The sequence below is a fragment of the Equus przewalskii genome, chromosome 8 (genome assembly GCF_037783145.1).
Source record: "Equus przewalskii isolate Varuska chromosome 8, EquPr2, whole genome shotgun sequence".
NCBI classification, from domain to species: Eukaryota; Metazoa; Chordata; class Mammalia; order Perissodactyla; family Equidae; genus Equus; species Equus przewalskii.
The window spans coordinates 55,044,668-55,057,591 of NC_091838.1; positions in this window are offsets into that span (position 1 = coordinate 55,044,668).

Consider the following 12,924-nt stretch of genomic DNA (forward strand, 5'->3'; position numbering starts at 1 on the left):
AAATTCCTTTTGGTATGTAAAAGGAAATGCTTGCTTAAATGAATCTCAAGCTGTGCTCGAACGACCTCATTCTTTCACACTTGGAGAACATGGGAAAAATAAAATTAAAAATACATTGGAAACACTGTAGCATTCAGTGAAGAAGAAAGGATTCCTTCAATTCCTTTCAAAGCATTTTTTCCTATATTGTGACATGTAGCACCTCCACCTTTGTAAATTTTCTTCAATTCCCCAAGGTAATTAGTTTAGTGGGATTTTACCCAATTAGCATATTCCTCTTTCCCAGATCTCCTGAAAATGCTATAAAAACCAACAAAGACTCGTTTTTGCTCATCATGATCAGTAAAGTACAGTGACTAGCTCAATATCTGGCACATAGTGTACCATCCAGAAATATCTGTTAATGGTTGTAAATGAAGGTGTTTATTAAAGAATTAAACTTAATAAACAGGATGCATCCTATACCACAGATAATAACTACTAAGAGTATAGATTGCATGGAGATACTAAAAGTCTCAAGTGTTCTCGGTCTCAAACACCATCCACTTATTCATAACCTTAAAATATGTTCAGCTTAATGATTCAATACAGTTTCCTCTGACATGATAATCCACTAAATGTGATCACTCCATTCACTCCACAAAACTGCCAACTCTGCTATTTGTTATAAAAGGTGAGATAATGTAGATAAGTCCATGCAAATAAACCAGTGGTGGCAGCCGCTTGTGAAGCCTTGTGTCACATCTCCTCTTTGGAGCCCATGATTTCAGCACGGCTGTGGTAGACAGTTCCACACACATTGCCACTCTCCCATTTCCAGCAAACCAAGGTGACTCTGCTTTTTAGCTTTCTCCAAAGCTATGGAAAGCCACTCACCTTCAGCATAGGTAGCCAAAGATTTCAAAGGATTGAAATCCCCTGAGGACAACACTGAAACAGCAAGGGATGAAAACAGATGGACAATGCTCCTTCCTCTCATTTTCTAGTGAAACATTTCTGAGGCATCTTTAAAGTGGTTGTTTAAAAGGTCTTCAACATGATTGAGCCCCCACTCTCCATATTAGTAACAAGATCAAAAACACAGCCTTCATTGTCTTTTTTTCCTTCCTTGTCACACTCTCCCTACCTGCTCACTTCTGCTTCCTGAGGTCACCTCCAAAATGTAACATTTGCACCCAAATCCCTGTTTGAGGCTCTGCTTTAGGGTTCCATCAGTGCTACAGTTTTTTAAGTGGATGTCTAATGAGTAGTGGATCAGAAATGTCATCATCATAAAGTGACACTGAGAATAGATCTCATTATATTTCCAACCAAAGATTGCCCTCTAAAATCTTGAAGAGCTGACATTGCCTATGTATATCAGTCATTACACTTCAAATGTAGCACAAATTTTATGAATCACAGGGAAAAAAGTTGTTTTTCTATACTGTTGAACCATAAAGGATCTTGTCATTTTAATTTATCTTTGTTCCCTTCAATCTCTCTTATGTAATTTATAGTATTTGGCTCAGCATATAATCATTGCATCTGTAAAATGGAGAAAGAAACATCTAATTCACACATTAACTGTGACAATTAAATTAAATTACGCATAAAAGTAGTTATAAGATATATGGTCCATGGTATGCACTCAAAATTTCCTAACTATTACTAATCAGACACAAGACAAGGAATTGTAAACATATCAAGTCGCAAATATTCACTGAGAAATGCTGTGTACAAGACACTTTCCTAGGTTGCTGGGATAAGACAGAAGACAACAAGAATTGCCCTCAAGAACCTTACTATCTGGCTGAAGATACAAAATGCAAACATTTAAAATTTAGGTAACTGTACATGACTTAACTAGCAGTTCAAGATGCCAAGAGAATAAAAAAGGATGTACATGGTGAATTCCTCAATTATTAACACAGACAACAATTGCCAGGAAAGTTCAGAAAAGAGAGAAATTACTGCAGGCTATGCTAGCAAGAGGAGACCTTGAAGAAACCATGGGATATGAGCTGAATGGTAGTAAGATATGAAAGAGCAGAGAAGGTGTGGGGTAGAGTAGACAGAAAGGGGGGCATTTTAAAAATGCCTCAGCAAATGAGAAGGAATAAGTTGATGTGGAGATGGAGGAGTGTGATAGAAACTATGGAAAATTAGCTTGTTTACAATAGAATATCAGAGCAGAATAGCAGTCTAAAGGTGGGTAGGGCTCATTCCAAGGGAATTGAGTTGGGCTCTGTTTTACTTTCAAAGTAATAAATTTTTCCTGAAAATGTCAAGCATGAAAGATAACACTGCCATTATGGATTGAACGTTTGTGTCCCCTTGAAATTCGCATGTTGAAATCCTAACCCCCAAAGTGGGCCTGTGGGAGGTTATTAGGTCATAAGAGCAGAGCCCTCATAAATGGGATTAGTCCCCTTGTAAAAACAGACCCCAGAAGCTCCCTTGCTTTTTCTGTCATGTGAGGACACAGCAAGAAGACTGTCCCGTATACACCAGACACTGAATCTGTTGGCACCTTGATCTTGGACTTTCCTGACTCTAGAACTGTATGAAATAAATTTCTTTTTTATAAGCCACCCAATTTTGCTATAGCACCCAAACAGACTAAGACAAATACCATTTTGCTTAGCTTGTTTCTGTTTTATAATAAATGAAATGTAAGTCAAATGGTAGTAGTATCTTTGCTTCTGTCTGTAAATCTAAATTATTCCAAAATAGTAGGTTTACTAAAAAAAATGATAAATGTTGGTATTGAAAGTCCAGGAGGAAAGCAGTTTTATCTAGTACGTTTCCCCTATAAACCCCAGAATTATTTTGACATTAAGATAGTTTTTTTAAAAAAATTACTCAGATGGCAAAATTAGGCAAACTTTCATACAAAAATCTCTAGCAAAGTTCATGACTGTCAAATTATAATTCAAGAATAGTAGGGATTTTTCACAAGGAGCTTTTTAAATATCTCTCACTTCAGTCAGTTAGCTTCATATTTTGTTGTATAGCAGCATAAGACAGAAAGGCTGGAATTTAACTCCAAATAAACACACATACACACACACAAACACACTCCCAGATTACAGAATTTGCAGAAGTATGAAATAATAGGAAGCCCAGAGTGACCACAGACATCTTTCTCTCTTCACTTCATCTGCATAACTATTCATCAGCTAAAATATACTATGCATCCACTGTATGACTTCGGTTGTTCTCAGGTATCATAAAATGGACCCTAGTTGACTCCAAGGAGTTTTCAATGACTCTGCCTTTGCCAAGTTACCCTCAGAAAAACTCCAGCATTCATGATTAAAATGGTGTTTCAACTCCCCCCACACACTCTAGACCTTGAATATCACAAGTCTTGTGTCTGCGGCTATTATGGCAGGTGACATGGTTGTGGCAACTTCCAAAGTCTAGGAAAGAATAACTTAGGCTAAAGAAAGAAGTCCCTAAAAAGTAGGTGACAATAGCAACAATTAGAGTATTTGTTTGTTTGCTTATCTTCTTAGTCCTGTTAGCTATGATTGGACAGAAGTGCTCAGAAATATCTTGAGACGTTATCCTAACCATCAAATGAAGGGAAGCAACAAGAATAAAAAAAAAAGGATTAATGAAATAACTCTTCTAAATAGCATATTCTGTGTTAGATTTATTGGAGAAAAAATTCTTTCAGAGTTTAGCATTCAATTTTTAATATGAGCACTGTTATTTGATTCACAGTCAGTCATTTTCTCTGGGAAGAATGTAACTAGCTACCAGAAGAATTGGAGACTGCTGAAAGAATCAGCGCCCTTGCTCGGAACATTGAACACACTCTTCTTAATGCCAAGATGCAAAGGATGTGGAAACACTGATTTCTACGGCCATATGAAAACTACATTTTCCACTCGAGTATTTGCTAAGTTTACCCACATCAGATATTGTTCATCTAGGCTATCCCTCATACTGTACCTCTGCTTGCTGATCAAAAATAGCAATGGACATGACTAGTATGAATTACTGTCCTGTAATTTCTTATGTCAGTTACATTTGTTTGGAATTTTTATAAAAATTAATATTACCATGTCTTATGACTAGCATGATATAGTCAAATAGAGTGACACTTAGAAGACCCAGAGGGATTGGGACCCAGCATTAAAACCGCTCCCTGTGTATAGCAAGCTCTGAGAAGGAAGCTGAGGTGAGAGTCCATCTATCTATGGAATCAGAGAGGGAATCCAGTCCATTAGGAAAAACGGCATCCACATAATTCAATTTAAGGCAACCAATGGGTAGCAAGCATCTACAATGTGCCAACACTACGACTGGTAGCATACAACATACCCTACATAGACTAGATGTTGGGAAGTCCAATGTAGGAATTGTTTATTGACTTAAAAGCCAAGTAGAGCACCTGAAAGAAATTAGTGATATTCAGAGACCTAACTAGGCAGATATCAATGTAAAGGGTGGGTGACGATGCTGTGCAGAGCAGTAACAAGCTATAACTGCTTACATAGACCCAAATGAGGTCATAGCTTATTTGAAAGCCTGGAATGGGACTGGGCCTGCAAGGTGAGGGCAAGTGACCCCAGCCCTGGAATGGAGACTGCAGAGACCCAAAGACCAGGCAACCTTGACCAAAGTTAGGCTCCTATTTTCTCACCTATTTGAACACTGTGATTACTATTCAGACGAAGGACAATTTCAGTCTGTTTTTTCAGGGATGGGATGAGCAGAAACACTTGCTTCCCCCACTATTGCTTATGTATTTGCCAGAGAAAAGCAGGTACATGTATGAAGAATTTGATGATCAACGTGTTAGACATTTTAAATAAAAAGCTTTTATTGTGAAGAGAAAGAATCTGTTACTGGTTTTAAAACTCTGATTAACCACCAAACTAGGAATGAAGAATGTTCCAGAAAGCAATAAGAGTTATTAAGATCTCATGTATGTGTGTGTGTGTGTGTGTGTGTGCGCGTGTACTTTCATACCAAAATCTATCCCAAGTAGTAGTCTAGATTTCAGTATGTGGGATCACAGTAGTGCCCTATGCAGTTAAGAATAACCAAAAGGATTACTTTGTTTCAGAACATTTTTCCTTTTTTTCTTCTTCTTTTTTTTTTTTTTTTTGGTGAGGAAGATTGGCCCTGAGCTAACATCCATTGCCAATCTTCCTCTTTTTGTTTGAGGAAGACTAGCCATGAACTAATATCTGTGCCAATCTTCCTCTATTTTGTATGTGAGACACCACCACAGCATGGTTTGACCAGCGGTGTGTAGGTCCACACCTGGGATCCAAACCTGCAAACCCCAGGCCACTGGAAGCAGAGTGAGTGAATTTAACCACTACGCACTGGGCCAGCCCCTGTTTCAGGACATTTTATATGCTGAGATTTATACAGAGTTTTCAAAAGAAAAAAATGTTTTGGTCATTATGGTGATAGAGAACAACCCAGGCCTCTAATATAGTCCTCCAACAGAGGAGTGTGTCAGGAATCTAACTCTCCAGGAAATGACTCTCCAGTCGTTTAGAATCCCAGTCAGTGGGAGAAAGGAATCAACTCAAAGGAAGCTGTCTCAATTTCATCAGTTGCTATAGAAAATGATCATTTCAATTTTGGTAAATACCAAATCATAACGGGAAATTTCTCTGAAGATTTTGAGACTTTAGAGTGAAGCAGATCTAGGCTGAAATCCCAGCTCTACATCTATTAGCTAAGTGATCTCAGAGTGGCTATATAATTTCCTTGAGCATCTATAAAATGACCAAACAAAGAGTTAGGTAAGGATGGGGGAGAAATGGGTGCAAAGTGTCTGACACAGTGATACACACATTAGGCACTAAATAAGGACAGATAATAAGAGACACAGTTGTGAGAAATTTTGAAGAATTGCAAGGGAATTGGAGCCATCATGTCTCATAAAGTTATCTGAGGGGTGGGCCTGGTGGTGCAGCAAAGTTCACACGTTCCGCTTCAGTGGCCTGGGGTTCACCGGTTCAGATCCCGGTGCGGACCTACGCAACGCCGGTCAAGCCATGCTGTGGCAGGTGTCCCACATATAAAGTAGAGGAAGATGGGCACAGATGTTGGGGCCAGTCGATCTCAGCAAAAAGAGGAGGATTGGCAGCAGACGTTAGCTCAGGGCTAATCTTCCTAAAAAAAAAAAAGTTATCTGAGCATTGTATAAAGCATTTACATTTCTAGCTCTTCCTCAACATGGACACAAGGAAGACCACATGTCCCAGCTCCTCTGCAATTGGGTGGTGTCATGTGACCAGTTGTGGCTAAATGAGAAAATATGCAAGCTAACCCGTGTCACTTCTAGGTTGAAGTATTTAAGATACACTGCATGATTCTCCCTGCTGGCAAAATGGTAACATACATATTTTGACAGAGGTGACACAAATCAAAAAGCTTGGCTCACTGACCCATTAGAGGGATGACAACTACCCTAGAGAGTCACCCAGACTTGCAGGAGACTATAAATGAGCAACTGACTTCTGTGTGTTAGGCCAGTGAGATGTTAGGTTGTTCAGGACTGCAAGATAACCTCACCTATCCTGACTGATACCAGCATTTAAAGGGGACAATGACAAACTATAGACATAAGAGGGACATAGAGCACACATGTGCAAAGCGTCTGGGCATTTGTCTTAGTCCCTTCGGGATGCTATGACAAAATACATACAATACGACTGGATGGCTTATTAACAACGAATATTTATTTCTCACAGTTCTGGAGGCTGGGAAGTCCAAAATCAAGGCACCAGCAGATCCAGTGATGAGAGCCCACTTCCTGGTTCATAGACAACAGGGTCCTCACATGGCAGAGGGAACAAAGGATCTCCCTGGGACCTCTTTTATAAGGGCAGTAATTCCATTCACGAGGGCTCCACCCTCACGACCAAAGCCCCCACCTTCTAATATCATCACCTTAGGGGTTAAGATTTCAACATGGGAATTTGGGGGAAACACAAACATTCAATCTATAGCAGAGTTACAGTCAGACTTTGGTTTGAATTTCCCCTCTGTCACCTATTACAGTAAGAGTCCTTGGTAATTTACTGAGCTCAGTTTTCTTATTTATAAAAGGCCGATTATAATATTTATTCTTCAGAGTTGCTGTGAAGAGTGGAGATAATCTATATAAAGTACCTGGTACAAGGTAGGCCATCATTGTCATCACCATCATTGTTACAATTAACATTTGTAAATAAAATGAGCAGTCATCTCTCCCATTGCTTTCTGCTTTTCCTGGTTTTTAAGGATCTCCTGACCTTTTGGGGAGATTTACATAGCTGGTCAGATAAGGCGGGCAGCACTCATTGGTGGAAAATGGTCATTACTTCAGGGGAAGAGGAATTGGATGAACAGATATGAGGCGCTTCAAGATGGCTCTCAAATGAAAATTCATTGATATTCATTTGGAAACTTTCTTTCACCAACAACGTTTTCATGAATTAGATCATCTCTTTTTTCCAAATCAGAAATTTGTGAAAATCTTTGTTTGCCTTCTACAGGCATACTACCCAAAAGAGGCTTCCCTGTTTTAAGAACGTGCGGTAATAAGAATCAATAACATCTACTGAGTATCTATTATATCCCAGGCATCATACCAAGTGTTTTATATGCATTATCTCATATAATTCTCACGAGATCCCCAAGAGATATGAACTGTATATTTCCTTTTATAAATGAAGAAATTCCACCATAGGAAGAATTGAGAAAATATCATGTGCCAGGCCCTGTGCTTAGAGCTTTGTACCGATTGTCTCATTTGATCTCCATACCATTCCATGAAGTCTTATAATTATCCCTCATTTATAGGTGAGGGAATTGAGGCTCAGAGAGATGGATACATTTCTTAAGTCACACAGCTTGCGGAGAGCTCACTATCGCTTACATCCAGACAGTCTGACTTCAGAATCCTGTTCAGGAGCCCATGCCATGCTGCCATGCACCCAAGGGCTCTGGGGACACAAGTAGAGAGGGAGACCTAACCAAGCCTAACGGGACTCCAGACTCCAGGGTCACATTGCAACCTTTAGCAACTCTGAGCACTAAAGTATATAGTTTCCCCCACGTGTACACATATGTCACTCAAAATTAAAACTACTCTTAATTATAAAATCAAATCTACATGTATGCTGAAGTTAAAATAATTTCTTCCTACATTTCCCATGTCAAAAACCTATTTCGGGGTGTATAAAATAAACTTTTTTTTATGTTTGAGCACATGCTTAACTAACTTAGTTTGAAGTCCCACACGGGTCTAACAGTTATCTGTCTCACTTCTTTAGCACGATCCAGCTAACCCTTCCCATCGTCTATTGGTTCCTGCTCCCCTCCACGGAACATCTTGAGGTACCCTTTAACACAGTCATCGTGACATGGCTTCTGCTTTGACTGCATCCGCAAGAAAAGGACTCTCCCATAACACAACATTACTGCTGTATTAGTACGCAACAACAGCAACCACTACTCCCACCATTTCTACTACTTCTACTACTACTATTCTTCTACTACTGTGTAACATGCATAAAAGAAAGCCCCGACCCCAATTTCACAACCACAGAATTTTCAATCCTCATATTTTTAAAAACGTCTGTATTATTGGAACTTTTCGTTGGATTATATTAATTTTCCTCATCAAAAGAAATAAAAAAATCAATCTTCAAAAGTATATTAATCTGTAAGAGTACATTTTTTTCCACAAAATAACCATTATGAAATGTTCTAATGATATTAAATATGTAGTGAGATGAGGCTTTCTTCCTATCGCCTACCTGTCCATCTCTCATTGCCTGATAAACACCCATCCCAGTCTTTTGGTGTGACACTTTATTGAGGCAAAGGTCACAAAACAGGCCATCTGATAACATTACTCAAGACAGAGCAAGACAACAAAAAATATTCAGCCTCATATCACCAGGAGATATGTGAATAAAACGTTTATCTTCACAACATTTAAGTCTGATTGCCTTGCAGGTCAACCTCTAGTGAGATCAAGCCTTCCACCTTGTCCCCCTTTGAGGCAGCACATCCACAGTGGAACTGGGGGCTGAGAAAAAGAAAAGACAAAAGGAACTGAATGGTTGACAAGAGTATAGTATTTTCAAAATGGGGAGGTAGTTTCGGTTCTTTAGTGCACCCAAGAAGGATAATCGTGATATCCCAAGAGCTGAGATCAAATGACTCATGCCCTTTTGAAACTGGGTGATGACAAAGAGAAACCACACTTGAAATCCTCATACCTTTGTAGACTACATATGGATTAGAAGATACAATTTTAATATGATGTCAAGAACTCTTATAAACTCATCTAGATGTTGGTAGATGCTGGTAATGATTACCTCACCTCTCCCATCAACTAGTAAGGATAGAGCACTAGAATAAGAAATATAATGCATGCACATTATTTAAGAATTGTTAAGATATTTAGTTGATGATTTCCCATATAGTTTAGAAATAATAAAAAGAGCTATATTGAAGTCCAGTATCTTTCTTTCTCCCACCCTCCTCTCTCAGTGTCTAATATATGACCAGTAACTTAAGATTAGCATAACTAAAAAGCCTACAAATAGTAGGATTGTCTCCACCATCTAACTAGATTATCAAATACAAAATTTAAAATTCTGGTTACTACTAATCTTTTCATTGGTTGTAAGTAAATGAGTATGACCAGTACAACCATTGTTGACGTAAATAGCCAATAACTATTCTATAGATAAGAGAGATAAGGTGACCTCCCCTTGAGCCAGGGCGAAGACTATAATCTGGGAAGGCAGTCTCCACAAAGGAAGAAAGCATTCCAGAGAAGCATGGTTTTCAGTACAGTTTCGTACCTTTTCAGAACAAAGAACATACATCAAACATGCCCAGGGTACATACTCATCAAAGTTTCAGATAAGTATTCAGTTGCAAATTAGCAGGCCAACATGACCCTGATGTCTGGGAAAAGGGACTTATCTTCAGGAGTACTGATACGGGCTTACCCATACTGGCAGCGTTGTAAGAAGGGAAGTATGCATTCTTATCTTCAAAGAGCATGTTCTTTTACTTTGAGATAATGTTTAATGCATCCTTATCTTTAATGGTTAAAGCAGATGTACAATGTATGTTTGATAGGCCATAAGTCAGGCTTCTTCAGTTCAAGCCGAATCAGTTTTAAACCAGAGTACCTACCCCATATACCTCAACATGTGAAAATTTCTTGTCACAATAAAGCATTTTGACATAGAGACCATTTATGATTACAACAAATTTTCTGTGGCTGAGCAGCATCTTTGCTTGGAACGATTGATGACGCATTCTGAGAATAGCAAATCAGAAAGCATTTCTCTCTTGGTGTTATGTGCCTTGTCTAGAGGTGGTGGCTAACGTCCACCTTCTTCCTTTCCTCGGCCCTGAGTTTCACTCTCCTCTTGCAAACCATCCCAACCCTCTCCTCACGCCCAATACACAACTCATGAGATGAAACTCAAAGATGGGGGCCAGGACGTTTGTTTCATACATTGCTTGGTAATAAAAATTACTGGTTATTTAATGATTTTTTTTCCTGCCTCAGACTGAGTCAAAATGTGACTGCTCAAAACCACTGGGACAAGCTGCTACATCAAAATACCCCAGGATCTATAAGCCTGTTTAAAACGATTGCCTCGAGGAAGCTTCAAAATAGTTTGCAATCTTCCTTCTCATCATCTTTCTCCTCCTTCTTCTCTACATCCTTTTCTACCATCTCTTTCTCTTCTTCAGTCTCATTTTCTCTATTCATTCTCCTCCTGGTCCTTCCAGGAGCATTATTAAGATCAGGCTGCTAAAACATCAGCACGGAGCAAAGGAGTTCATTGTTAGAGACTCTTCTTACTCTGATTAGGGTTATTTCCCAGAAAAGATCCTAAAAGTTTATTCAATTTACCACTGCTTTGACCCCCAAAAAAGCAATATAACCCAGAAATTAAATATACAATTTTTAACATCAAAACATGTAAATGTAAAGCTACAATTTCTTTTTCTGGCACTATAAATTGAAGAAAAGATGCTTATTCTATTAAAGATTGACATATATGATAGATACATACATACATAGATACATAGACACATACATAGATACAAAGCTGCATACATAGATAGACAGATGTCCCAGACAGACAGATAGGCAGCTATGTGAATATTTAAATTGCTAAAAGATTACTTAAATTCTTTATTTAAATGCTTTCTTTAATGGTTACTCTTGGCACAGTTCTTCCTCCTACTATTCTTATTGCAAGTTCACTTTCTAGAAGTCTCATCAAAACTCCTTCTATGGGTCGCCCTTCTTACATCCCTCATCCTCATTCTCACCTCTCTGTTAAAAAGGCAACTAAGTCACTCTACACAGTATCCTCTGCCAAGAGGCAGTTTTTACATTTGTTTGTATCAACTCAAGGAAGATACCGCTTTCCACAACCTCCTATTTTTGATACAACACAGAAAGAATAGAAAAGTCTTTCTCATCAGATTTTAGAAAAAGACATCAGGTGCAAGTATGCTAAAATAATGGAAATGCAGCAAAAAGGATGATCTCTGCTAATAATTTGACATTAACTCAAAGTGCCCTCAGGCAAGAGTGCAATGTCTCTGTTTCCAAATGGATTGAAATCCAAGGTCTCAAATAGGTTTTTGTGCTGTCTAAAATAGAAGCAAATATATTCTGCATTCTGGCTTCACCAGTCTGCGGACACAAATGAAGTCACATAAACATGAGTACACAATTTCACCAGCTGGTCAACCTACCAGCGTAACCAGAGGGCATCGGCCTCCCCCTCAGTTATTTCCTGAAAACTTGGCAAATGTATCACATTGCTCAGGACCTGTTTTGTCTTGGTCTTCATCCTCAGCCGCCTCGTTGGTGTGAAACTACCAGAGGATGGCATCTCCTAACTGCCGTGGCTGCCGGCTCTCATCATGATAATGTAGCTTTGCCAAGGAACTATCTCTTTTGACTTCAAAAGGTGCAAAGCTTTGAGTTGCCAAAAAGAACTGCATCTCTTTCCCTGGTCCATGTAAAATACCCCTCTCTCCTTTACTTTGCATGATCTTTTGTAATAATCTTGGTTCACACCACTGCTAATGTTCTGTGTGTGGCAATGATTCCTATGAAAATGGGCTCTCAGCTTCCACCTGCAAATGTTCTCTTGCTAGAAGATCAGATCCAGCCTGGTGCAAGGCTGAGGAAAAACATCATACTGTCCTCTGCCTCCCCTCATCTCTGCTCTCAGACACTCATCACAGAACTTCAGCCTCTGAGATCTTTTTCTCCTTTAATATAAATCAATTCATGAATGCAGATAATGAAGGGCGCTGGGCCACCAGAGCAGAAGACTGAATTCCAGTTCTGGTTCAGTGAAAATTACAGTTGTATGAAGACAGATTAAGTGAGGAACAAATTAAACATGCTAGTTTACTTCTTTCTGGGACTTGGAAAAAGCAAATGTTAAAGGCAAAAAAACCTCAAAGGATCCCTAGCTTACTTCTAATCTGAGTTCTACCCCACCCCAGCAGGAACTAATACCAACATCAGACATGATCATTCAGGGCTTCAGACTCGCAATCAGCGGTAGCCTCAAGCATTCAGATGGCATCAGTGAGGGGCAGAGCCAGAATGAAATGTATTTGGCTGTCATTAAACTGTAAATGACTAGAAAGAAAAAAATCTGCTTAGTTTGACCAGCTGATATCTGGGAAAAGTGGAATTTTGAAATCAAACAAGGAGATTTGGCTGTTAAGATGATAAAAGCAAATATCTTCAGTGGTATTTACTCTCCTTCCAGCTGTTCTTCTGAAATCCTATAGACTGGACTGAGCTCACAAGGCATTCAGCCCAACAAACCTAGACAGGTTCAATTTCTTCAGTGAATTAGGAGGGAGGCCACAGAGTCTACGCTGTAATTTTCCCACAATCCATTA